General features: G+C 45.4%; 1 long non-coding RNA gene across 1 annotated transcript; it reads right to left on the reverse strand.

Annotated features, from left to right (window-relative positions):
• Nucleotides 1-11,353: 11,353 nt before the first annotated feature.
• LOC137479557 (uncharacterized) lies at nt 11,354-15,668 on the reverse strand. The gene is made up of 4 exons (XR_011002339.1): nt 15,541-15,668; nt 14,333-14,393; nt 11,640-11,764; nt 11,354-11,513 (listed from the first exon to the last, which is right to left on the reverse strand). It is a non-coding gene; the product is annotated as an uncharacterized lncRNA (long non-coding RNA).
• Nucleotides 15,669-26,471: the final 10,803 nt, after the last annotated feature.

Below are 26,471 nucleotides of genomic sequence, written 5' to 3' on the forward strand. Positions count from 1 at the left end.
TGGGACGCAGATGCCCCACGAGTGGGTGAAGTGGGGAGATAAGCAGGTGAGGACACGCCAGGAGCAGCACCAGATCGCCCAGCAGAGCTCCAGCTCCCAGGCGCTTCCTCTTTCCAACGTCACTCTGGTGTTACACGGAAGGACCAAACAGCATGTGGTTCATGGCCCTTTTTCGTCTTCTTTTATAAGTAGTTCAATTCTTATTGTTTTGAATGTGGGGAGAAGTGACTTTTTATCTCGGAGGAAAAAAATTGTATAATATTCCTGCATCTAAGCTTGCTAAATGGAGAGGAAAAATTTCAAAGAACCAGGCAAGGCTAGGACTCCAGCCAGCCATTCTTCATAATTTTTGGTATATCTGTGCTGTTAGGACACTCACACTACTTTAAAAGTGGGTGAATAGAGGCAGGCAAGTGAGGGACTGCACAGTGAAGGCTGAGGAAAAGGTGCTTCAGGACTGCAAGTGCTGGCTCAGAACACCCAGCCCAGGTACAGTGTGCTCCTGTGGTATGAAACCACTGGGGTGTTTCAAATTTGCTAAAATATCTTGGCAGGATGGTTCTGCTTTTCTTCTGCTGTCTCTGGTGCCTGTCTGGTCCCAGGGGAGCCAGGTGCTCACAGCATCTGCTCCCACAGGACACAGCCAGTGCCAGGCTGCTTCCCAGGAACAAACTGAGGAGGGAGCACCCTCCACGATCACTGAGCAAGACAGTTGTGGCACATTTAGGTGTCCAAATACTGATTTTTGTGCAAACAGGTGGCAAGTGGGGATATTTCTTATAAACTCTTCAGAAGTGCTTCAATCTAAATGTTGGGAAGGTTGTCTCATCTTTATTCTGAATGGCTTTTCTTTTCCATTTCCTTTTTCTTTTGATGGGCTGAACCCACAGAGCTCTCCTTAAGCTTCAGTAAGGATGAAAAGGGATGCTGAGATCCCCTGGGAGAGATCTAAATGAAAAACCACCCGGAAACAGAGTAGTGGAGGAAAAAAAATCGCGAGGGTTAGGTTTATTGTGTTCAGGTTGGTATTTGTATTAGTGATAATATATAGTGACTGTTTGAAGGTCAGTATCTGTTTCAGCAGACTTGCTATCAGTGAGCAGCTGAGTCATCCTGCCTTGTGCACACGGGGAGAAGCGTCCTTGTGAAACACCATGGCTGACTTTTTCATGTTTTCACCCCAAATCCTGCTGCATTTTTAAAGCACTGAACACACGATGCTGCTCTTTACCCAGCCCCTCTGGCTTGCTGAAAACCCATCCTGGCCTTTCTGCACTGCAAACACCAGCCTGGGACCTTTTAACCTGCCAGTGACACACTCTGCTGATTTTTGGGAGGCTCCTTGTCACTTCAAAGTCGTGATCTTGCAATCTTTTGAAAAGCAGACTTTAGAAGGATGTTGTAAAAGGAACACCTTTGCCTTCTGATTGCAAAAAAACCCACAGGGATTCCTTCAGGAGATTACAGCCCCCCCCATTCAAATAGGGCTGTTTAGGGTCACTATTAATGACTTAGCTGATGGAGACAGCACTCACACAATGATAGACTGGGCAAAGGCTGGTTTTAATTAGGAACACTAAGAGTCGTTAAGTGACCAAGTACGGTACTGAGTCACGTCACACGGAACAGGACGGAGATTGCTTAGGGCCATGGAGTTCAGTCCTTCCTTTAAAAATTTTCCTAAGACTGTTGCCCTGGGAGGAAGAAACCACTGGGGTGTTTGGCATCACCGTTGCAGCAGGAACCACAAACGTGTCTGATCAGAGGCTCCAGAGGAGGATTTTGTGGTCTCTTAAGAACAGACATGCTGAAATATTACTTCAGTGGAGACACACAGCTGAGGAGGGTATTTCAAACATTCTCACGCAGTCCCAAAAACACTTAAATTAACACCAGCCAGCCCTTTAATCACCACTTTTGCTTGGGATGTTGTAGTTCTATGAAAGTGGAAGCAGTACCCTCAGGCATTGACCTCAGATGCTCTCCCCCAACTGCACAGAGCTGTGACAGGGTAGGAGCTGTGCTGAGAAGGATGCTTTGTCCCCTATACATCCTCCTCCTGCTCTCACTTTGCTGCAGGAAGACTCATCCCTTCCTCACTCAAGGAGGAGGAAGCCTTTCGAAAGATGCAACAGACCCAGCAAGCCTTGGTTCCTGGTTTGGGGGAAGATAAATTGTCTTCTGGGAACTGTAGTCCCAGGAAACACAAATTTGCAGCCTTCCTGGGAAGGTGAGCCAGGAAAGCTGGCAGCCTGCAGCTGTTTCCATAGCCCCAGTGCAAGGGAAAATGTGCTGAAATTGAGGGAAATTTTTACAGGCAAGTCTGCTTGGAAATTAGCAAGCTCCAGTAGGAAAACTTGAACATGTTTAGGAGAATTAGATACCAAGAAAGAAACTCTTTCTGCCATGATGAGGATTGGAAAAGGGTGGTATTTCTTGGAGTCTCGAGTCATAGGGAAACTAGCCTTGGGGTTCCATGGGAGGTTTGAAGGCTGCTTGAGGAGCGAGCATTGGCTGGCCAGAGAGCCAGGCATAGTTGAGCCTTTATGGTTTAACAGGCATGAAAATATTCTGCCAGAGTTGAAGAAAGCAGGTTTGCAAAATGGAGATGGAAACTTTGGACCCCAATCTGCACCAGCCTGACAGAGGAGACGAGCTGCTCTTCCGGCTGCTTTTGCCTGGGGATGAGGTACAAGGCAGAGCAGAAATATGGATACAACTGGAAGAAGAACCCGTAAGTAGGAGCAAAGAATTACTGACAGAAAGTGCACAGCGGTTGTCTGTGGTTTCCAGAAGCCGCCGCAGTGTTTGCAGGCTGAAAGAGGCAGAGGAAGTGTTTCTAAGGACGACTGAAGAGCTGAACCCAGCACAGGCATCAGGCTGGTAAATCAGAGAGTGAATACTGTGCTTGCCCACAGCTTCAAATGCTCTTAGAGGGAAAGTCATTTATTTTATTCTGGAAAAGACTATTAGGTTCTTGTTTGTGAGAAGAAATGCTGTCCTCTGGCTATGCAAAATTCTGCACAGCCCGTTCTGTGGAAAGCCTAAATGCATTATCCAAAAGTCCTGGAGCCCACTGGGAGATCCACCATCTTCCATCACTCCTCTCAAGCCCGCTTGCACAGCCCTGCACACTGTCCCCCTCCCTCGGGGCTGTGCCTGACCTTGGCTTGGTGCTCCACATATCCCAGGGGTCCAGGCTGTTGCTAGAAAGTCATATTTATGTACAAACAACTCAGCTGGGGAGGGCTTGGTTTCAGCACTGACGTTGGCTCATGTGCGGCTGCTGCAGCACATCCTCTGCAGCCTCTCTGAGCTGGGTTAGAGGGCTTGGTTGAAAAACTGCCATTACTTACCCTGCTCTGGTGGTTTGGAGTGCAGCATCAATGGGAGTGCTGCACTCACCAGCTGAACACTAAATAACTGGAAATAATAACCAGTGAAGACATTTATGAGTGAGGCCCTAGGACAATAAAGGAAGCTTGATGGTAGCTCATTCATTACCATCTGCATATATTGGCACTAAAGCTGACACCAGCAGTCAGAACCACAGGCCTACAAAGACCTCTTAACATTATTTTCCACTTTTACAAATTTAATTAGCTCTTTCCCCCTCAAGCAGCAAAATACAAAAATTTTTTATTCCAGGTAATATAGCCATTTTCTAGGTAAAGAAGTGAAGAGAACACTAAAGCAAAAAAACCTATATTAGAACTGTTATTCTCATTTTCTACATGGACATTTTGGCTATCGTTTCTTCTCTGAGAGGAACACTCTTTTTGTTCAGTGTCCTAACTCATGGGCTTCTCAACCAGAATGCTGATGGATGGAGTCTCAAAAGGTGGAATTTAATCTGATTTCCCACATCTTTCTCTGGCTCTACTGGGCTGCTGTAAGTTTAGACAGGAATAGTCTTAATTTCTGTTCCAACAGTAAGATGTGGTGATCTCTGGTTCTCCTTCCCCACAGCTGGCAGTTTCACAGGGATCTTGCAGTTTTGGGAGGGGATATTTTGTGTTATAGGAGAGCACTGAGCAGAACTGTAAGGGAATCTTATCAGAATAAGATAACACCTCACAGCCCAGCAGCACCTCCCCAGCAGAACTCGGGTGGTTCATTCCCCAGTAATCACTGCTGGCCTGAGCAGCCTTGTCCAGCTGCTGTTGACATGACAGCTTTGGGACAGCTGCAGCCAACCCCAGGGTGTTCCCAGATAACAAACAGATAGCAGTGTGCTGCAGGAGCCCTCATTCAAGGTCTGGGTTTAGCCAGCAGTTCACGTTGGTATGTGTTGATTCCTGCAGGAAGATAATTTTTGTGCCGCTAAGGCAGATTTTGGTTTCCAGAACAACGTGGTAATGGAGCTATTATTTTTGTTAATTATGCTGTCCAAACAGAACCTTTTAGACCTGATTTTCTGCTATTAGAAAGAGAAAGGTAATCATACTAGCATACAAATGGTAAGATTGAGCAAAGACTCAGCTATTGTACCAGCAGTTTAGCCTGTCCTTCCCAGAAAGAAAATGATTCATGTATCCCATGACACCATCCCACCATGCAGTTTTCCTGGGATCCTGGATTTCCTAATACTGTGACTTCTGATCCTAGTTTGTGGTGTATAAAGTGATGTTAACTGACCAATTATTCAGCCTATCATCTCAGGGGTAGCATTATACCTTCCCTGTGCAATGGTGTCATATTTTATGCACAAAATGAACCTCAGGCTCAGTAAGCCTTCCCAACCTCACTTCTGAGCCTTACAGAATCCTTACTAGGACTTGGGAAAACCAGCAAGAGGAGAGGGTGCCAACCTTTCACCCATAGTAAGCTTTCAAAGATGAATATTCCTATGCCAGCACACCCTGGGGGAGTTTGTTATGACTTCCCCAGCAATACAGAATGCACTTCTGCCATCAGATACCTTTCTGATAAGTAGGGGCCTGGAAGCCCTGCTCATCCCTGCTGTCCCCTCACCAGGCTGCATTTGGGAACAAGTCATTCCTGTATTTAAACTGAAAGCAGAGTGATCCCCTGTCAGATCCCTGGGTGCAAGATGGGACAAGGGGGAAGAGTTTTAAACCAAAAGAGGAGATATTTAGACTGTATATTAGAAAAAGGTTCTTTGTGAGGGTGGTGAGGCCCAGGCCCAGGTTTGCCCAGAGGAGCTGTGGCTGTCCCATCCCTGAAAGTGGCCAGGAACAGGTCGGATGGACCTTGGAGCAGCCTAGTCTAGTGGAAGTTGTCCCTGCCTGTGGTTGGAAGGAGATGATCTTTAGGATCCCTTTCAACCCAGACCCTTCCATGATATCTAGAGTGAGCAGGACCGAGCAATAGGACTCCCACCCACCAGCACCTCATCCCACGCTGCATCACCTCCACCCTGGGGACACCCCGGGTTTGCCTTCAGCAGCACAAGGATGGAGAGCACATGGGCACGTTTGCTTTACACAATAAAGCAACAACCAAAAGGCTCCAGCTCTGCCTTTCTTTCTTGGACAGAAAGGCAGCCAGAGAACTGCCCTCTCCCACGAGCCTGGTGCTCAGCCTATGAGATAATACAGGCTGGCCTTTTCTTTGCAGCTGTATTGTTTTAGTGCTTGGAACATAGCAGCAGGCTGAGCAATGAGTCATCTGTCACTAGATGGGGTTAAAGTAATTTCCGTTTTCTGTTGCCATGGGGAAATCAACGTCCTAAGATTTGTCCTTTCTCCCACTCAAACACGTGGGAGTAGAAAGCCTGAAACCCAGCAGGACTAAACTTTTTTTTTTAATTTTTTTTTTTTTTTTTTTTGGTCCCCTTATAAACAAACTTCCCTCCGTGGCCTTGCAGCTGTCAGTCTATTCCCGGAATTGTCCGGTTAACAAAGTCATTCCCCTTGGATTGCAAAAAATCCAGAAGCAGAGTTAAGTAAATAGTTGACATTCATATCGGAGTTGCTTCATGTTATCACTTGAAGAGTCTCTTTATCTTGTAAAGTTTTACATGTGCATTCAAGGGGGAATTATAAACTTGATATTATCCAAATAAATTTGAAACTTCAAAGGAAAAGTAAATTAAAGTAGCTGCTTCCCCAGCATATAGTGTCAGGATATAGTGACTAACAGAAACAGGAAAGAGGAAATTGCAGTAAATACCGTTTAAAAACCTTGCTAATGTATAGTTTATATGAGCAGCAGCACAGCAACATCTAGTGTTGATCGGGAATATAGCTGGAAGTTATCGCATGCTTTGTTAATGGTATTTTGAAGAAATTTAGTGTTTCCTGGACCCTGACACCACTGCCCAGCCTCAGCTCCTTCTCCCCTGTGTTCCCTACTGTGTCAGCTCCGTGCCACTGCCTGGGTTAGCTCTGCAGAAGTGCAGCCACCTGGGAACACTCCCAGTCTGCCTGGATCATCAGGAGAATCACTGGGCTTCTACTTAAGCACCAATGCAATAAAGCCACAGATTTAAATGTGATTCAGCACAACAGTGGCCAAAATTTTAAACATCTGAACTGAAATTAAGAAAGTGATTCCTACCTCGGAGCTGATCTCTTTACCAGTAAATGCTGCTGTCAAACTGGCAAAGCACTCAAAGATATTCCTTTCCCTAGAAATGAGTGTGCAAGTGGAAAGTGGTGTCTTAGAGCAGGCCCTGCTTTCACCCTCCCGTATTTCCCCACAAATGCAGGGATTACTGTATTATGCACAGTTTAAGACAATATATTTTAAAAAATTGAGGTGCATATCTCATGCAGACACCTCTTTTTATTTAAAAGACACCTGAGGCTCAAAGTTAAGTTCTTGCTACTTAGCTCTTCTGTAGGTATACATAATGGATGAGCATTCATTTAGTTTTGATTACTTAAATTTAACTAATCAAGTCTAACAACATTAGTTTAGCTTTTTACTTTAATTTGTAATGACTTTGTTAAACTCTCACAGATTTGTTTTTTTCATATAAGAAAACCTTTACATCAGGATTCACTGTGGACTATTTAAATGAAATAATTTGTCTACTTAGATTACAGATCCTAGTAGATGAAGTTTGCTTCATCTTCAGTAAGATAACGTCCTTTAGGTTTTCTCAAACAAAACAAAATTAATGACTGGCTGCTTTCCAAGTCCAGATGTCTTGCAACCCCCTGTGAACAGATTTTTTGCCACATTTAAGTTTATTACATGATCTAATTAGCGTGACTGTGTAGGTGCGTGGAATGCAGTGGAGGAGAGGAAAAAATACAAGTGTGCAAAATTCCATTATATAATTTGCTATGGGAAAACGATTATTACAGAGACCTGGATCACTCTCTTGATTCTTTTCATCAGGATTTTGGAAGTGAGCAGTTAGTCAAGGAAAAATAAAGGACATACAAGTCTATCACACAGAATGGGACCAAGAGCAGGAAAGTCTGACTACCACCTGACTCTTGTGGCTTAGAAAAACAATCACAATTTAAAAAGGTATTAATTCTATACTCACATTTGCTACTTTTGCCTCAAGAAAAAACAATTCAGTAGGATTCAATGCCTGACTGGAAGTGAGGACTTCAAGCTTGTCAGCTATGCTGCAAGGCTCATTCAAAGTCAGAATGAAATACAGCTTATAATTAATAGCAAGAAAATACAGCTTCTTACTCACTCTGGCCCTGAAAAAGGCATCAGGGTGTCTATTGGAAGCACACAGCCAGAGCAGAGATCAGAGCTCTGCTTCATGTTATTAAGACATTCACAGCACCCTAACAAAATTAAACGGGCAGCTCAGTAACACGAAGCGAGATCAGACTCTCTTTCTTCCTCCTGCATGCATGAAATGATATTTTAAAGCAATGTGTGATCTTTCAGAGCATGTAAAGGGGTCAGGCACCAAGCACATCTGGCATGCTGATCCTCTCATTCAGGGGCATGAAGTCATCCTCAAGCTGCATTGCTGAGTCAAGAATGTGCAATTTTCCACGTGTCACTTTACTGACTTGCACCCTGAACAGACATTAATATCAATTTAATTAAAGATCAGGCACATTTAAGAAAATTTTAAGCCCTGCAAATTGTGTGTTTAATTCAACTAGAAATAAAACAGTGCTTGGTAAAGGGGGCTGGTATTATTTGAACAAACACGCTCCACACAGCCCACTGCACTCTGCCCTAAATCAGCTCAGTGCTGGATTCCTCCTGACAGGGTCAGTTTGGTATAAAGGGATCTTCAGAAGTGTGAGTTTAATTACAAAATTCCTACTAAATTTGCCACCCTGCCTTCCCCAGCATGCAGAGGGGACATTGTCATCTCAGCAGCCCGAGGTGCCACCACTGTGCACACAGGCTTGGCCTGAAGCACAATTATCCCATTCCAGGCTGCTTTAGGAGAAACAGGATATGCTCTGGGGCACGTGGTTGTGCCCAGTGTCACCCTGGTTGATGGCAGCATCCAGCTGCAGCTGACAGGTCTGAAATGAGTTTGAGGATAGGATTGCAGATGATAAAGTACATAATTGCATTGGATCTTGCAATCAAAATATTTGTTGTGGCAGGCAGGAAGAAACAGTGTTCCAGCAACGGGAGGGGCCCTGCTCTAATCCCTCTAAAACCAAAAGCTTTTTCTCACTGTGCCCAAGAACAGATCCTCAGAGTGACCTCACACCTTCAAAGCAGCTCTCAAGGGTCTCAGAGCCCTTCTCTTTCATATTTGGGTCAATGAAAGGCACCAACTGCATTAGGTGTATGATTCATTTGATTTCAAACTACCAGCTGGAACCTATTCCCTCTAAGTCACTTCTTACCCACCCATTACACCAGTAATAATTGTTCCAGGGGAAGGTGGTCCTGTGCAGGAGGACACACCCCTACCCTGCAGAGGCTGGATTGATGCTGGCTGTGATGGGCAGATCGGTGCTGGCAACAACCCCCTCAGCTGCTGTCAGAAGTCCTGTCTCTCTGCACTGGGAAGGAGCCTCTCCTCTCGGGGAGGCAGGCTAAAGAGCAGTCACAGGACGGGCTTTCTGCAGCTGACAGGGAAGAGCAGTGCATTTGGAAAACAAGACCCCCAAACGTTTCTGGGGCTGAAGGAGCCTTATTCACCAGAGTGTAAAACCTTCTGTTTCTGTAGGAACATCTGAAGACAAACAGAATTAGTGCTTGTGGTGCCAGGTAAACAGCTCTTGCATGCCATGGCTACGGTCTCTAAGGAGCTGCTGTTTATTATGAGCCATCCCTGCCTCGGCCTTAGTGACAAACCCTCCCTGCAAATCCAGCAGGGAGAGGCTCACAAGGAAGGGAAGAACTTGTATGGAGTTGCCAGAGGGATACTTATTACCTTTGGGATTATAAGCTTTTTTTCCCCCCTGTGGAAAAGGACTTTTTGCCTTTTCCCCTGTGTTTTTTCATGTAAGTGCTGGTTCTTTGGATGGAGTCTCACCAGACCCATTTAGAATGGACCTTTGGTAGGCAGAACAAAAGTGTTATCAAAGGAAAGATGTTAGTGATCCTACAGAGGCATTAAAAAGTCAAGGATGTCTAAATTATCTATTTTCTACTTTTTGTGAACTATATTTAAACAGAGAAATGCTCAGAATTACATGAAACTAAAGCAAGAGGCTCCCTGGAGGCTCTTGATAAGATTTAAATTTGCACTAAATATTGGCATATTGATTATTATCATGACCTGCTGGTTTTTAACTTCCCTTCTCAGAGAACCCCCAAACTTTCACTTTCTTACCCTGATTTGGATTGTTAAAAGGGTATAAATGTAAATTAGGATCACTCAGGTTGTGCTAGTTGTTAATGTGATAATTATTTAGTGCTTTTCTTTGGTGATTTGCCTAAGTTTTTGCATTTCCAAAGGGGTGCTTTAAGTGATGCAGTGGGACAAGCACAACAAGCTTGAAGGACTAAAAGCTCAGGTAGGCACGTGGCTGGGAAATCCTCATCCTCCTCACTGAGGGCACAATACACACCTGGTGACTCCTCCTGGAAACTGCCTCTTTGCCCAGCATAAAAGCTGGTGGGGGTTTTGGGATGAGGCCCCACAGCTGCAGGAGCTCAGAGGGGCTGGTGGCCCTGTGGAAGCAGAGTCAAAGTTGGGGCTGAAGGAAAGGTGCATCTTCTCCACCTCATCCCAACAGCTGGAGAAAGATCTCCAGGGGAATCCTACTCTTGGTTTTCCAGGGGACTCAATGTTATTATTGTGATTTCAATGCAGTGATTTAGCCAGGGGATTTTATACTCGTGTATTCCCACCACCTAACTGGTCAGCCTTAACACAGCTCATTCTTTGCTTTTTTAATCCAAAAGGACAAAGAAAAGGTTTTTTCGTGGCGCTGTCATTTCTGCTGTCCTCCTACCAAGGAGATGACTGCAGTACTTTATGGCTTCCCTACCCTTCCATCAACCTTGGGATGTTTATTTTTCTTCAAACATAGCTGTTTGCAGCATGCTAACAAGAACTGAAGATCTTTTAACATTGCTATTTGTTTACTGAAGACATCAAAGCCTTTTTTTTCCACGAGCCTGCTTTGAGCCGGTACAATCTGCAAACAGCCCTGCAACACCGAGGTGTGTTTTGTGCCTCCAAAATAAAACCACAGTGCACCGTGAAGATACAGGTATTTTCTCATCTCAGGTTCTAAACTTAGCTCTGCTTCATCCCTCATTCCTCAGCTCCTCAAACTGTTTTCCCCCAGCCCAGAGCCCTGCAGGTCCAGCAGACCTTCCTGCTGCCTTCCAGTTGGGTGGAGGGACACAGCTGCCAACGTGGACTGTGGCAGGGATAGCAGCTAATCTAAAACAAATATTTTGCAACAGCTATGAGCAGAAGCATTTCCCTGTTTCACTTTGATGGCCAAGATGCTAACGGGAAGCAGCACTCCATTATTTAGTGTTAGGTCCTGTCAGCTTTCAGTTCAGACACAGCCTGTGGGTGCTAGGAAATACACAGTGCAGGAAATGACAGATGTTGGCAGCAAAATAAATAACAAGAGCTGCTGAAAATAAAGTCCTAAGAAATGCTGGTGTATCCTTTTTATGGATTTCCTAGATACATTGAGGCTATTTTAAGGCAGATTGAACTCCCACACCTTACAATGTAAACAGGATTATTCCTTCTGTGGGACATATGGCAGCCCAAACATCATCATTTGTGCATCACTGGTATCCCAGTCACGTTTCAAGTTTTGCCTCACCCTAAACATGTAGCCCATCATTCAGAGCCTCCCAGCAGCCTCAGGGAGCATTAAACAGTCCCAGTATATCCCAAAAAACATCTCCATGGAGGACAACATAAAGCCTGGCCATAGATAAGGACCTACTGGAGCGGAACCAAGAGATCAGCTCCCTCAGGTCAGCTGTGGTATGGACAACAGGAAGAAAGGGACAGCAGAGGAGGAGGATGGAACAAGGGCTGACCAATGGGGGTTTTATTCCACAATGAAGTAGCTCACCCTGAGATGCATTGGATGCACCCTGAGAGCAGGCAAAGATCCAAGGTTTTCCAGGAATGGGGAAGGGTGATGGGCAAGGTCAGTGAGGGCAAGGCAGATCTGCATAGGCAAAGTCTAGGTCATGAGAAGCTCTGACTGTAGTGTTTGGGAAGGGCTTGTGTTCATGGGGTATTTTCAGGAAACACACAACTTACATTTTATTCATCTGCCATGGGTTTCACTCACCCTGTCCCAGGGAGACTTCCTGCATGACCTGGTGCTAGTGGCAGCTTTGGAGACCTGCTGCAAGGAGGAGACCCACAAAGGAGGGGCTGGGTACCAGAGGCTGTGCTGTTCAGCAGGTTCTAATCCTGAAAACCTGAAAAGGAGATGTAAGGGGAGAGGAGTACAAACTTTTCTCCATCCATGAGCTTTAAACCAGGCAAGCAGTGCTGGTACAACAGGGTGCAGCCAAAGAGGCTGCAAGTGTGTGGGACACAACAGTTTTGGCCACTTCCCTTGACTCTGGGTGCTGTGAAACTCAGGTACAGCACATGGCTCAGCAAGGCAGGGCTCAGCCTCCCAGAGGTGTGGGAGAAGAGAAACTGTTCCCCCATAGGGTCCCCATGGGGTTGAGAACAGGGACAAGGCCCCCTTGGTGACACAACTGGGCTGCCCCACTAGCCCCAGCACTCAGGTGTGTCCTGCAGAACACTTCCAGAATCTTGCCTTCAGAAATAAAAAAATGGTAGACTCTTAAAATAAAAACACAAGAGCTCCAAGCACAATCAACTTTGGGATAGAGCGTAAAATTTCTTGCCAGAAAAATTTAAAACAAACTGGAAACTGATCATCTACTCATTTAAACGATGTGCCTGGAGCTAAACCAGCAAGACTGAATAATCTCTGCACTGCTTTCATCTTCCTTCAACTTTTCCTTTGTTCCATCAGCCACATGTGTGTTAAGTGTAAATTGAAGGGCTCTTTGCTGGAAAAGCAGATTGTGTAAAGGGCTTGGCCCTCATCTTATAATTCAGCTTCAGTATTACAATTACTCTTAATAGCACTCTTGTTTTGTTGTATTATTTATCCTGGCTAGAACCCTCTAGGATCCCCTGAAGAGGTTTTTTTTTTTTTTTCCTGGTGGATTTAGCCAACATCCACTCATGAATCCAGATGTTTCTGCTTTTATCCACGGGAATTTAATGGTATGGACATGCCAAGATCATAACTTCAGGCTCAGCCTCAAGACAAGTATTTTTCAAATTCCCTAAATCAAAAATGGAAAGTGCCACAAAAACCCCCCTGGGTCTTACTGCATTTTAGCCTGCCAGAATGGAAAACAACCACAGGACAATGCTGCTCAATGTTCTGTGTTGGTAGAGTCTCCTACATTGAACCAGAAATCACAGCCCAGATTGTGCTGTTCTCTGTGATCTCAGACACTGACTTTGCCTTTAGCACAAATTGAGCTCTTCCTCCCCTTCACCAGCCTGAAGTCAGGAGCACAGACACACGTGGGCCCAAGATGCTTACATTGGGAAAAAGATTCCACCCCACCAGGCAGAGCCAGTGCTGCTGTATGCAAATGAACAATTGCCTGTGTGTGTCACAGATATTCTCCCCAGACAAAACTGGCTCTGAAGTAAGGACAGGAATGAAACATACCCTGCCCTGATGGGGACCTGGTGAATAACACAGTGTCTGCTGGGCCTTTGGCAGCACTCAGGAAAAATAGCCAACCCCAAACTCACTTCTTGCCCAGAGTGAAAAAAGCAGCATAAAGCAGAAATTGAAATAACCCTAATAACCTTCCTTCTGCACTTCCTGGGGTTTCCTTCAGGCACTCCTCTTTGTGACATCCTGAATTTCTTCTCTGCTCCCCATTTGTCAGCATGAGAAAGTTGGTGCGTGGTGATGGTCAGTGCCAGCGTGGTGGTGAGGAAGGTGTCCTGTAAGGGATGGCCATGTCTTTCCAGTGCCCTGAGGTTCCTCAGGGTCAGGACACTCAGGAGCATGGACTAGCAAAGGCTGGAGATGCACAGAACAATTTTCAGTGGCCTTTTGGCAGCCAACACTAAACAGCCTCTGTGTGACCTTGCGGTGCACAGCAAGGATGCTGTGTCATGTCAGAGTCCACAAAAGGTGAATTTCAGCCTTTCCTCCAAGGTCCTCCCAGCTGGCTTTGAGTGCTCACCAGCAGAACCATGGTCCTGCCTTTACTGTGCACAATCCAATCCCTTTTAAAGGCCTCCCTGAGCACTGGACAAGGGAGGAACACAGAACAGTCATTCCAGCCTGGTAGAGAAGAGCCCCTTCTGCTCCCTGAGAGGCTCCAGCACAGCATTCCCTGCTCTAACAGCATCAGTGTTCTACCTGCAAAGCTGCTGGATCAAAGAACATTCAAATTATTCCTAAAAGCTCTTCTAAGGCTTCCCCCAGTATAGAAAAGCCTCTCAGCTGGCACAAAAGGCTGGCTCCACAGCAAACCCCTCCGGGGCAGGGATGTGCTGGGACAAGGAGGAGGCACAAGAGCTGGGGGAGCTGAGCACCCAGCAAAGCTTTTCACCCACCTACCTCAGAGCTAGGCTCAGCCACGCCAAAATCCCGCTGAGGGCAGGGGTAGGTGGTGCCATCAGGCAGGGGGACAAGTCCAGGAGTCGTTAGGGTGTCACATGCAGGAGGCAGGAAAGGAGCAGCAGAGTCAACCTGGATGATGCATTTCAAAAGAAAACCACTTTTCATGTTAACATTGTGGGTCACATGTGCTGTGCAGGGCTCATTGAGGCTGCACGTTAAATGTCCCACCAGCACAGTCAGTCTCCCACTTCCTACCACATCTTCTGTTTTATAACAAGGAATTGTTTTGTATTCAACTGTGCAATTTAAATTTTAAAGGCCACCCATTGTCCTTAAACACTATATGACAAACTGTATACCTGTTCCAACTTATTCTTCTGGTATTCTTAGTAAAATATGGTTTCAATGACTTGGTCTTCCCTGTAAAAAAAAAATGTAAATCTCCATTTTTCTTTAATAAGTTCATGACATTCAAGCTACTAATTTTCCTTCCCATCACATCCTTTTTTGGACATGGAATAAAGGAGATTAAATATACTTTTTAAAAGAGGGTTTATCCAAGCTGGAAATGAAGAAATACAAAAATACTCTTTAAAGAGTTGGTTTTTATTTTTTTAAATAAATAATCACTCAGCAGGTCATAAAAGCGATAAAATGCTTTTGTCTCCATTTCAGTGGGAAGCCAGTTTTGCCTTTAATATCCTGAGCATCATAGGAGCCTCAGTGCAATTTGCTCCTGCTGTTATTTCCCTTCCTTGGCCCATCCTGCTACTGCTCCCTGGTTGGGATCAGCCACCTGGGTTAGTCCTGTTCCCTTTTCCCTGCACTGGCTTCCCAAATCTCTGCAAACAACCAGCACGTTATGAGTGCTGCAAACACTGGACCTGTTTGAGTCTGGCTGTGTTCTGTGCAGCTTTGGGTTCTGTGAGGACTTTTGTGAAGCTGCTCCAATTTGCACATTTAAAGATAAGAATCAGTCAGGTTGGGAAGGTGGATTGCCAGGAGAGTGGCATGGCTGGGCAAGGACAGGTCCTGAATGCACTCACATTGGGATCAGAAGCACCCCTGAAGCCGTGTGGTTCATTCCATTAGATCATCTTATGAACCTTTAATTTGGCCCTTCAGCCCCATCATGCCTCTTGCATGCATAGCCTGAGCCTCTGAATTTAAAGGCTTGGCAAAATTTTATGGAAATTACACAGTTTGCTTTTGACATTACAGACAGCAGAACCTGAAGATTTGCCTTTCTGCTCCTCCTTGTGACTGTCAACATGGCTCTGCCAGTAGCACCCAGAGCCATCAAAACCTGCACAGACCTAGCTCTGAGATAAACACAGCAACACGGACATCAACAGCAGGAGAGGTGTAAAAATTAGCCACCATTCAGCATGTGGTATCTCTGCCCCAGGCAGAGCCTTGGGCAGGAGCACCCTGACAGTGCAGGAGGAAAAATGGATGAGGCACGGCATTGATTTCCAGCCCTGTCATTCCTCCAGCCCATCCACCTTGGAGGGCTTGCTGTTGGTTCAGATAATCACAAGTTTTGCTGTGCTGAGGGAAATCTCACCTTCTGTGCATGCCACCACTCGGGGTTTTTCTTCCTTTTAACCTTTGTTGGGTTAAAAGGAAGTCTGGAAAACCCCAAAAACGAGTGTTTCCATGACAACAGCCCAGCAGTGGACTCCTCTGGGGCACCTGAAGGATCAAAACACTGCCAAGTGCTTTCTGCTGCTCCAGCATCACACCCCGTGGCAGCACAGCCACACGCTCTCCCCTCCCATGCTGCAGTGGCCGCAAAGGGCTTTGGGCAGAGCTCTGCCTGCTGTGGCATCCCTGGCACAGGGATGATGGCCACAGGCCACACCGCACAAGGGGTGCAGGGGCAGGTACTGGACCACAGGACCAGCTGGTGGGGGAGGAAGGCCAGAAGGGTCTGCAGCCTGAAGGACTGGACAGCTGTAGCATTTTATAATCCCCTAAGTTTATTGATCAGATTCATAATTTCCGTGCCCTCCTTGGTATTTTACAGGGGGTGTGGAGGGATTCTTGGTTACTCAGTCCCCAACATGCAACATTTCTCCTGCCTACATTGAGCAGAGCTCTGGGCCCGATGGTCCTGTCCCAGCAGAGCACCCTGGGGCATCCCCAAGACCCAAAGCATGCCCTTTTCCCCCTCTCCCTGAGCAGGGCAGGGGACCAGCCCTTTGCAGAGTCAGGCCCTGCTTACCCAAGTGTTTTCTCCCAGCACAATTCCCAGAGACTGGCTCCAGCTGAGCGCCCCATTGATCCACCACTCCTGAGGCAGCTCCAAACCCTCATCCCTTCCCTGCAGCACCCTGTCTGCCCTCAGACCAAGATTTATGAGGATGTGGCTGCAAGAGGAGTGCAAGCGCTTTTGCTGCAATGCCACAAGCAGCACAAAAGCAGCAAAGTGCCCTTTGCATACCTGATCCTCGCTGAAGGGATTTGAGCCTTGCCCAGACAGCAGGCGCTGGAGTGGCACCCAAGGAGGCAGCGTGGTGGAGGTGTGCCAGCCTGACAATGGGGTTTCATTTAACAGGCACAGATCTAAGTGTGGAAATCAAATATGAAACAGTCGTGGCCAGCATTGTCTGCATTCTTGGAGGGGCACTGAAGGAGCAGAAAGAAAGGAACTGAGACACTGGCCCAGACATGCTCCAGCTGTCTGTGACTACCTCTTCCCTCCTCCACTGAATGTAACTATTCAGCTTGTTTTCATTTCATTACTGGATGTTATTTTTGCAACCTGGGAAAAGAATAGAAAAATGGAGGGGGGAAAAACATCCTTCAAATGCTTTTGGGTTTATTTTTAAGAACTAGACCATTTCTTTCCTATCAGAGATAAGTACAGACTTCTAAAAGTGCACAGGGCCTGGGGTGCTGTTAGTTAAGCATTTGTTTCTCAAATGAGCTCCTTTATCTCAGAGGCAGCAGCACTTGTGTTGCTGTGGTTGTTCCTGTAAGTCTCACTCATTTAGGACTGAGCAACATGCAATTAAATAGCCATATAAACACCCCCAGGCTGGGCAGCAGCTGCCTGCAGGTAACCTTCAGCTTCATGCACTCACTTGCCAAATGCTTCAGCTCTAGTCCTGAAAATCTTCATCTGCATGTGGGAGCAGGACACAGCTCCCTTTCCTCCATCACTGTGGGCACAGCTCAAACCAAGATTTTAATGACTTGGTTTAAAGCCTGATGCTGCAGAACCCTGTAACACAAGTGCTGCTCAACTCACCGCTGTCCTCCCAAAAAGCCAGGTTATCCATCTTTAATGTTCAAAATAATTCCCACACATGATTTGATGATAATTTGTTCTCCCAAATTATTATTATTTTTTTTTCCCTTCAGTTTTGCTCGTGGGGGAAATGCCAGCACACACTGCCCATGCCTCAGCCTCCACCCTATGAAACCAAACAGTCACCAAGAGAAGGGCCAGGGTTATAAAGTTTCCCATCAAGGGTAGTGGGAAGGCTCAGTTGTGCTGGATTTCTCTGGAAGGATCTTTCCTCTGTTTTGATGCTGACACACTTCAGCACAGCAGTGGTGTTCTGAGGGAGAAGTAGGATTCAGAATGTTTTTTTGCCATTTATCTTTCTCTTCAGGACATGCACTAACCCAGGAGCTTTCTCCATCTCAGCTTTTGCACGCTCCTGCAGTATTCCCAGCAGGATAAGGTCAGGTATGATCCAGAGCGAGATATTGTCTCTCCATACATTGTTTTGCAGCATCCAAAGCAGGTCTGTAATTTTAAATCTGGATATTTTAAGTTCCAACAAGGTATTTTGAAGTGCACATGCAATAACTTCTCCCTACACACACATCATTCCTTCTTAATGAATGGCATTGCTCTACGGATCTGCATGAAAAAGCTTTAACCTAATTTTTTACCTTATTCCATCTAGTTTTTCAGCACAGGGAAAGTTTTATAATTTAATAAAAATTAATTCTCATAATATAAACTAATTTCCACTCATTAAATTTAAAAGGTGATGATTGCAAGCAAGTTTTACCTAATCCAGAAACTGTAAACATCTACTCAACACCAAGCCCAGAAGCAACTTCATTTACCTTAATGTGTGTGCTTATCTCTAAGCAGGTGCTTAAGTGGTTTGTTGGCAAGAGCTGGAGTGCTTGTGCCTTTCCAGGTGACCCTATTTAATAATTACCAGTATTAAAATGCTCCATAACTATAAACACAGGGGAAAAACACCCAGCATGGAATCAGCTCTACGCAGAGCTTTTCCAAACATGATTTCTGCATTAGTCAGGAGGGTCAAACTGTTCCATGCTCAAAGGCTGACCCCGAAAGCCACAGGAATCAGTGGAAGGGTGTTGACCAGTTGCACCAATTTGGGGATGGGATCCCCTGTGAGCAGAAACACCTTTCTATGCTGGCACTGTGATTAAAAGGGACAACAAAGGCTCTGCGCTGACATTAATAAAATTTGTTCTATGAATTGACATCCTGTTAACCTCCAGCTCCCTCAGAGGAAGCTGTTAATTTAATGGTTGCATCAGGAAGATACAGCAGTGAAGGAAACCTCACAGCCTAATGTCAGTATTGACACATGCACAGGGCAGCCCTGACTGCAGGCAGCTCTGTACAGAGCAGAAATTGAAATATCCTGCCCTTGTCAAGGAGAACAATTTCAAATCTAAGTGATTGTAGCTGATACAGACTCTAGAGACAGAGCATGTCCTCCACAGCAAGGCCTCTCTTGATCCTACAGGTTCTTCCAGTTGAATTGAATGCAAAAATGGATGAATTAATCCACTTGGAAGTAAGATGCTGCACACAGCCTTATCTCACCCTGATGCTAAGGGTTCTCAGCAGAAAAGCTTATTTTGCTATTTGATTTCAATGCAGTTAAATTTGACTGTAGGTGGTATCAGTTTTACTGAATTATCAAACTTATATCATGCAGATATACAAAGGTAAAAGTGGAAGGTAAGACACTTAAATACACTTAAGTGGTAAAACAACTAAAATTAGACACTTGGCCTAAAAATAAAGGTGCAAAGGCCCTGACTCCACAAAACTCTTCAGCACAGACCTGTAGAAGACACAGAGGTGATGCTGCTGAGCTCAGCATGACACAAATGCTGTAAAAAATATGGTGCTAATCAGGATGCAAGTTGGATGGGATCTAAAATGCATCTGTGCTGTAAAACTGTGGGTTTCATCTGGGAATGTCAGTGCATCACCTGAAGCAATGAAGTTAGTCTTTCCATTGCTTGCTCAGACACAGGCTTTTTCATACACCAGAAAACACCTTAATTTACAGCAGCAAAGTAAAAAGATCTGGGTTGGTGCATTACTTTCAGGAAGAAAACCTTTATCTGTGTGCAAGGCTGGCACTTGGACTCAGGTCCCAGCTCACTGCCTCACATTTTGATGCTTCTACACCACCAGATTTGAGCACCACCTCCCAGGCATGAGATCACAGACTTGTGTCCCCGACTCCTGCAGCTCCAAACATCATTCCTGGTCATGGGTTCCTCCCAGCTCTGACTCATTTTCTGTGAAACAGCCCATCACCTTCATTCATGCTGTCTCCCACACAAACATCACTGTCCTTTCCCCAAATCTGCACTCCCTGACTCTTCAGCCTGTGGCTCAGGGTCAGCATCACCCTGGAATCCTTTATCCCACTACTTAGATTTTCCATCCACCAGCTCCTAATGAGAAATGCAAAGGAAAGTTCCTTACAGCTTCAGCCAGCCTCACCTCCCAAGGTCTTTTTGCCCAGAGGGACAATAACTACAGCTCAAGCCAAGATACTATCTCATCCAGACAAGGGAAGTCTGGAAGCCCTGATAGCTAATGACCTACGTAAGCCTGTGTTACAATTTCACTCTCCATAATTCAACTGCAGTTTCTAAACTGCGAGGAAATGCAGTGTGGTGTTTATAGAAACAGTAATGTTACTTAGATTTTGGAAACAGCAATGCTGTTTTCAGTGGTCTTGGTTAACCACAGCCTTGAGCTATCATAGTCACTGGATAAATAGACCTGCTGAGAGACATTCCTACCAAAACAGAAAGGCAGAATTTGTGAGGCATTTCAGGAAACAAAAATCATCCCTGAGTGTGGGTCCTCCTCTAGCAGCAGCCAGTGCAGGTGTCCATGTGCACACAGAGCAGATGGCAGAGTTAAAGTCTAAACCTATAATCATTAGTCAGGCAAAATTGCTGCAGGTGATGGTGTGCACAGCTGAGTCGAGGGCTTTATGGCAGGTAATCAGCACAGTCCTGCCCCATAACCTCTGCAGTCTCTGGGCTCTTGAGTCAGCAGTTCTGCTCCTGGGGCAGCAAGCTCACAGAAGCCCTTTTCTCTGCAAGTGTTAAAGTTTCCATCTCGGTTCAGCATACTTCCTGATTGAGCTGTCATTGCCCACAAATGGGGTTTCTGGGTAATTAATACCACCAGGGCTCTAATGAAGATGCCACGTAGGACTCTGCTACAGCAGCTCCAGGTGACATGGCCAGTCTGCCACCCTCTTCCTGCTCTTCACAAACCTGATGCCTCTTTAGTAGGACAAATCAGGATCTAAATAATGCTACAGCACTGAGACACAGGTAATTTTACTTGCTTAAAAAATACCTTCAGCACTGAATGTGTAATTCTAGACAAAATCCAGTTTATCATGTCAAGAGGAAATCATTAGCAGTAGCACCTCAGCTTTCCACAGGATGCTCAGGTGTCTGAGTGGTGTTTTCATGAATGCCTCACCAATCATGGTCACCTGTGTTGGTAGCAAGACAGTAAAAGGGAAGTGCTGGCAGCTCCTGCTCTGGTCAGAGCAGGAGAAATGGACCAGGCTTCTGAAATATCCCAACCACTGTGTGAATGTAAATGGCAGAGCAGGAAAGGTGACAAGTTTGTGAAGAGAAGAGCTGGATCCAGTTGCCATGACACTTGTCCAGAGCAGAGGAGTGACCTGAGACTACTTGCTCCTCACACGAATGGAGAGGTTTAATTTTGATAATACAGCATGTAAATAAACAAAGCCAAATAATCCTTTCACAGGAAAAGCACTAAGAAAGCTGTAGTCAGCAAACAAGATCTTTTACTAAAGACTTGGAAATATTGGAAATATTTTCAAGTGTGTGAAGTGCAATTGTGTTTCCTTGTGTGCAGGGAGGTTATAGGAGTTCACATTCCCCATCCCTGGCTATGCTTGTGCTGGGGGAATGTGTGGGTGTTCCACCACCAAGCCCCATCTGGCTGCTGAGCACACCCTGATCCTTCCATCCAGCTTCAAGCTTTTACACTTGACTCACCTCAGAAAACATCACACCAGACATTAATCCTACTGTACAGGTACTAATAAGGAGACAAAACACCACTGAAGCCCCTGTAGGCCTTTTCCTCCTTGGGACACCTGATTTATTATTGACAAAGTGCTTCCTGCTTTGTGCTAACATCCGACTTGACTGCAAATGCCCGTCAGAGCTCGGGAGCAGTTCATCTCCTCATCTCTTACCTTCAGGGCAGTGTAGGTTAAAGTCAAACCACATGAAAGGAAACAGTGTGTGGCTGATTTTACAGCTCTTGAAGAAATTGCCTTTTTATAATACTGGATGGAAATTTTTATAACTGCCTCTGATAATTGGGAAGCAATCGAAGAATGAATGAGCATGCATGCCACAAACTGTATATGGGAGAAGGACTACAGAAGAAATTCAAGAAAAAAGAATTTGCTGACAAAGATCAAAGAAAAGTAAAGGCATTAGTTAATGGCCATATTTTCTTAAATAAAAAAAAAAAGCCCTGTCTTTGAAGGCAATAGCTGATGAATAAAAACCCAGTGAGCCAATTCTTATAAAGTTGCTTTAAAACAAGATACACATGCACACTCAAAATTTCAAAACAATGGCATTATTGTATACATCTTCTATAAACTGTTACAGTAACTTCTGTTTGTGGAGTAGGTGAGTGTCCTCCCCAAAGGCTACTGACACAATCTGATGGCAAAGCTGGTTTAACAATTTCTATTTCCTGAAAATTGCCAGCTTGGAGATGGAGCTCAACCCTGTTGAAGTCTTCTACTTGCCTTCCCTGAGATGATGATTGGCCTGTTTATGGAAGCTCAGGCCCATCAGAAGACCAAGATGCCAACATAAGTGATGCCTGGCTGATGGGTGTCTGCTTCCCAGGGCAAATTCCCACTCACGCCAGTAACACCAAGTTGCTGGAGTCCCCATATGCAGCAGAAGTCATTTACCTCATAGAAAGCCCAAAGCCCCAAATGCTGAGTCAGGCCACAGGGGCAGGAGGATATTGTCCTGGTTTCAGCCACACTAGAGTTATTTTCTCCTCAGTAGCTGAGACCCACACAGACTCTGAATCAGAACCTGCATTTTTGGTGTCTGAGCCTTTCCCTCTGTTCTCACTCCAGCGCTGGTCTCTAAGGGTGTCATGGTGTACCTGAGTCACCCCAACATCTCAGTGTCACCCACACAGCTTATGTTAGTCCAAGTCAACTATTCCTACCACTTTCCTTTCACCTTGCCTGTCTGACCCCTGGGTAAGATGATTCAGCTCACTAAACCATCCAAACTATTCAGGCCTGTGCTTTTGGCGGGCTCCTGCCCTGCCCATGCTCTGAGCCGCAGAACAGAGGTGTGTGACGTGCACAGCCAGCGGGCCAGCTCCAAAACAAGCACAGCTTGGCTAGGACCTGGACTATACAAACAATGCAGACCTCAAGCACATTTTCCTACCTTTGGGGGATTAAAATGCCTCCCTGTGTGTCTAGTCCTCTGCTGTGAAGCATATTCCTTGTGTGCTTAGGGGAGCCCTGTAAAAAAAAAATGAATGCTCGATTATGAGGGAATTCCTGTCTCTACCTCCCTCACCTGCTTGCTTCTCTTGGAAAGATTGTGAACCTCTTCTTGCCTTGCCTAAAAATACTTCAGAGAAAATCCCTTTCTAATTTAAAAATCAGCCTCTCAACCCTTTCATGAGAGGGTCAATAAAGAGAATAAGGCAAACCTGGCACCCTTAGCTAAACCTCAGGCAGCTTCCAGCAGTTTGGCTACCCCACCCAGGGAAATCCCCAAAGGTTAGTGATGTTTTTGTTACTCTGTGCTAGGTGCAGACATTTCTGTTCTCTTTACACTTCTAGAGAGGGCACAGAAAACAGAAAAACAAGCTCCAGAACCCAAAAGGAGTTTGAACTTCACTTGCCTGCACACACCCCTGTTACTGAGCACTGCCAAGTGAGGCTTCCCAGATTATCACAGGAGGCTCATGCTAGGAAACCTAGCCCAAATTTGCTTTTTTGAGGAATCCTCATCCTTCTTCCAAAGTGGAAGTTTGCACTTGGTGGGAATGTGCTAAGTCTCACACATACTGTTGTTATTGTGTGGCTTTCCCTTCCTCTCACAGCTGCTAAGCCTTACATTCAGGTAATAAATATTGTGGAATGACTGCAGTCAGCTACAGCAGGGTATTAGAAAAGCCTCAGATAAACCTCCAGTGTCAGACATCTGTACTCACTGAAGGCCATTGAGAAAGACAGGCTTGGAAAAAGTGAGCAGAAAAGATGAATATGCTGGATTTTATTAGACTACACATACCAAGAAAGCACCAAAACACTGATTTCATGAGACTGTCTAAAAACAGACATGCAGGAATAGCTCTGTGCTGAAGGATTCCCACAGATAGCTAGACAAATACCTTATAAAAATACCAGCAATAAAATACAAGTGAAATGTCTGTGTTGATGCACAGAGCACACATCATTAAGTAGCAGTGGTACGAGGTGAGTGGTAAAGTGATTCTCTTGTTTAGATCTGACCTGGAAGATGTCTTTCCAATTTTAAAAAGCCTGAAGGACTCTTGAGGAGACTCAGATACCATCAGCTCACTAGAAATGTTTCTAATCAACAGCTAATTCTTTGCTGTGCTCAAGGCTCTGACAATATTGTTAAAGGATCAAAGATGACATTTATCCAGGGCACTCCTGTGGCTAACTCCTGGGCTTAGCGGTCAATATTCAGATCTCAAGTGATTACTGACAAATTTGAAAGCTTTGGTTTTGGGGTAATAGCCATGTTAGGGCTGGGAACAACTAAAACATGAATTATAACTTCAAAGTCCATTCTCATTCTCCCTTTCCATGCCAGTGCTGTTGAGGTTACAGCTACACTATGAACTTGAGAGAAAATTCAAAAGGAGAGTGCTTTCTTCATCTTGCCTCCAGAAACTTCAAAGAGCAGAGGTGCCTTTGTGCTCCAGTGTTTAACCACCAAACCTTCCCTGGGTGACCAGCACGATGACAGATGGGTGACAAGGCAGCTGGCTCAGCTCTGGGGACACCAGGAGCATCATTTCTGCAGCTGAGCACAGTCACCACATCAGAGGGAAGAGCTCACCTGGGGTGCCCACAAAACCACACCAGGCTGTGCCTCACACCTCAAACTAAGGTGACTGTGTTGCAGGATCCCACTTGAGCTCCTAGACATTCAGTTCCACTTTTCCTAAATGTGCTGAAGTTGAAGAAGTTAATGGAAGCAGCAGTGCTGGAAGAAATGCATCTTCCCATCTGAATAGTGACAGATACATAAATTCCTGTGATAATGAAAAAAGTGAATCTCAGAACACAGCAAACACTAGGCACTTCCATTAATGTGCTGAGCTTCTCTCTTCTTCATTCCCAGTTTGCACAGATTGGAGCCAAAGGACCAAGGGACAGCATCCTCCAGAACCCTGGAAACTGTACTGGTGTTCACAAGACCAGAGACTCACCCCATCTCAGAGTAATCAATATTATAACAGTGGAATGTTCACAAGGCTGCACAGACACAGTTATTCAGAATTTCTCATCCTCTGTTGGGCTGTTGTGTCTCACCCGGTGAGTTTGCTAAAGCCCTGGCAGCCCTGCCACGTGCTGCTCTCTGCAGAGCTCCTGAGGTGAAAATTCCTAGTGGGCTGTTGGATCAACACTGGCTACCAATATTTGGAAACCCATCACGCTGCCAACAAGCCCTACACTGCCCACAACACTGATTGAGGGGGATCCCTGCTCCCAGCTGGAGCAAAGAGCTCTGGCTGTCATGCTGGGGGGCTCATCAGGTGGCACTGTGAAGTCCCACAGCAGCACTTGCTTGCACAGTAGTCTCTGAGCACAGCTAAAATGTGAGCTGTGTTTTTCTGGGGATTACAGTGTTGTTAACTGCTTCCCCTGATAACATCAACTCCAAAGCATGGATATGGCCACAGGGAATGCTTAAAGAATCCAGATGCAGTCCTCAGCCTTAATGCATTTTCCTTTCCTCAAAACACTGCTACACTTTTTCTACAGTGACAGCCATGACTCAGATACCTCAGCAGGAAAGAGGAAAAGGCATTTATTTGGTGTGTGCTTGCAAATGAGCCCCAAAACCATGAGTGGAACACTTGGACCTCAGTACACCTTTTAATGGGAATTATTTTAATATACTGCATGGCTTGCAGCAGCTTCTTGGCATCAAGAAGGCAGCTTTTCTTAATAGTCAAGGAATATTAAGCAGAACAATATACATCTTGCCCTGCTGAAAAGAGCTTTACAGAACATCATGATCAAGTTTTCTACAAGATGTGCCTCTAGACTAGCTCAGATAACCTTGCATCTCTCCCTTAAGACCCAAAATGAGCTTCTGCATGGACACAGGGGTGTCACAGGAAAAACAGACTAGGAGGCATTTATATGAAAAGCACTTAAATAATCTAATCTCTGTAGCTAATTTAAGAACTCCTAGGGAAGGAGAAGGTAGAGATAAGGAATCTTAATGAGTCCAGGCCAAAAATCAACACATGAGCAGCAATCAAATGCTTGCTGACTGCTGTCTGTTCATTATACATGATGAGTTTGACAGTTTCTCAAGAGGAGAGACCATTACAAAAATAGTAAAGACATTCCACTAAAAAACCCACTGAGCCACTATTAAAGACTTAGTCAACAGTAAAAGCCTCGTAAAGCATTGTTAGTCACTGCTAAAGTATTGCTAAGCAACCCTTTATCCTCCTTCGGACTGGATTAGTTTCATTACAGCAACAACCAACAGCCTCCATCCTCACTCTCAGCTCCACGTTTGAAGTGCAGTGCAATTTTCTTTCAAACTCAAGTGAGAGTTGCCACTCCAGCTCCTGTTGAAGAGTGAGGGGGCTGTACATCAGCAGGGGAACCTGTCTGCAGCCCCAGGGGCTTCTGGAGCCAGGCTGCAGATCGCCAGTTAATTCATTTTAAGAAATGAGCAATATTTATTTACTCTCACACTTTAGTTCTTTGCTGATTGCAGTAGCAGCTGATATCCTTCTCAGCACTGATTTTAAAAAGGCCAGCCTTTACCAAATCCAGAGCAGCTGCCATCAGGACTTCCATTGAAACTCTATTTAACTACAGCAAGAAACTGAAACCAGGAAGCTCCTAGGCACAGACCTCACTAGATTATTGCTCTCTGCTAGGCATTGCCCCTCTCTTCTTCTCC

The sequence above is a fragment of the Anomalospiza imberbis genome, chromosome 10 (genome assembly GCF_031753505.1).
Source record: "Anomalospiza imberbis isolate Cuckoo-Finch-1a 21T00152 chromosome 10, ASM3175350v1, whole genome shotgun sequence".
Taxonomy (NCBI): domain Eukaryota; kingdom Metazoa; phylum Chordata; class Aves; order Passeriformes; family Viduidae; genus Anomalospiza; species Anomalospiza imberbis.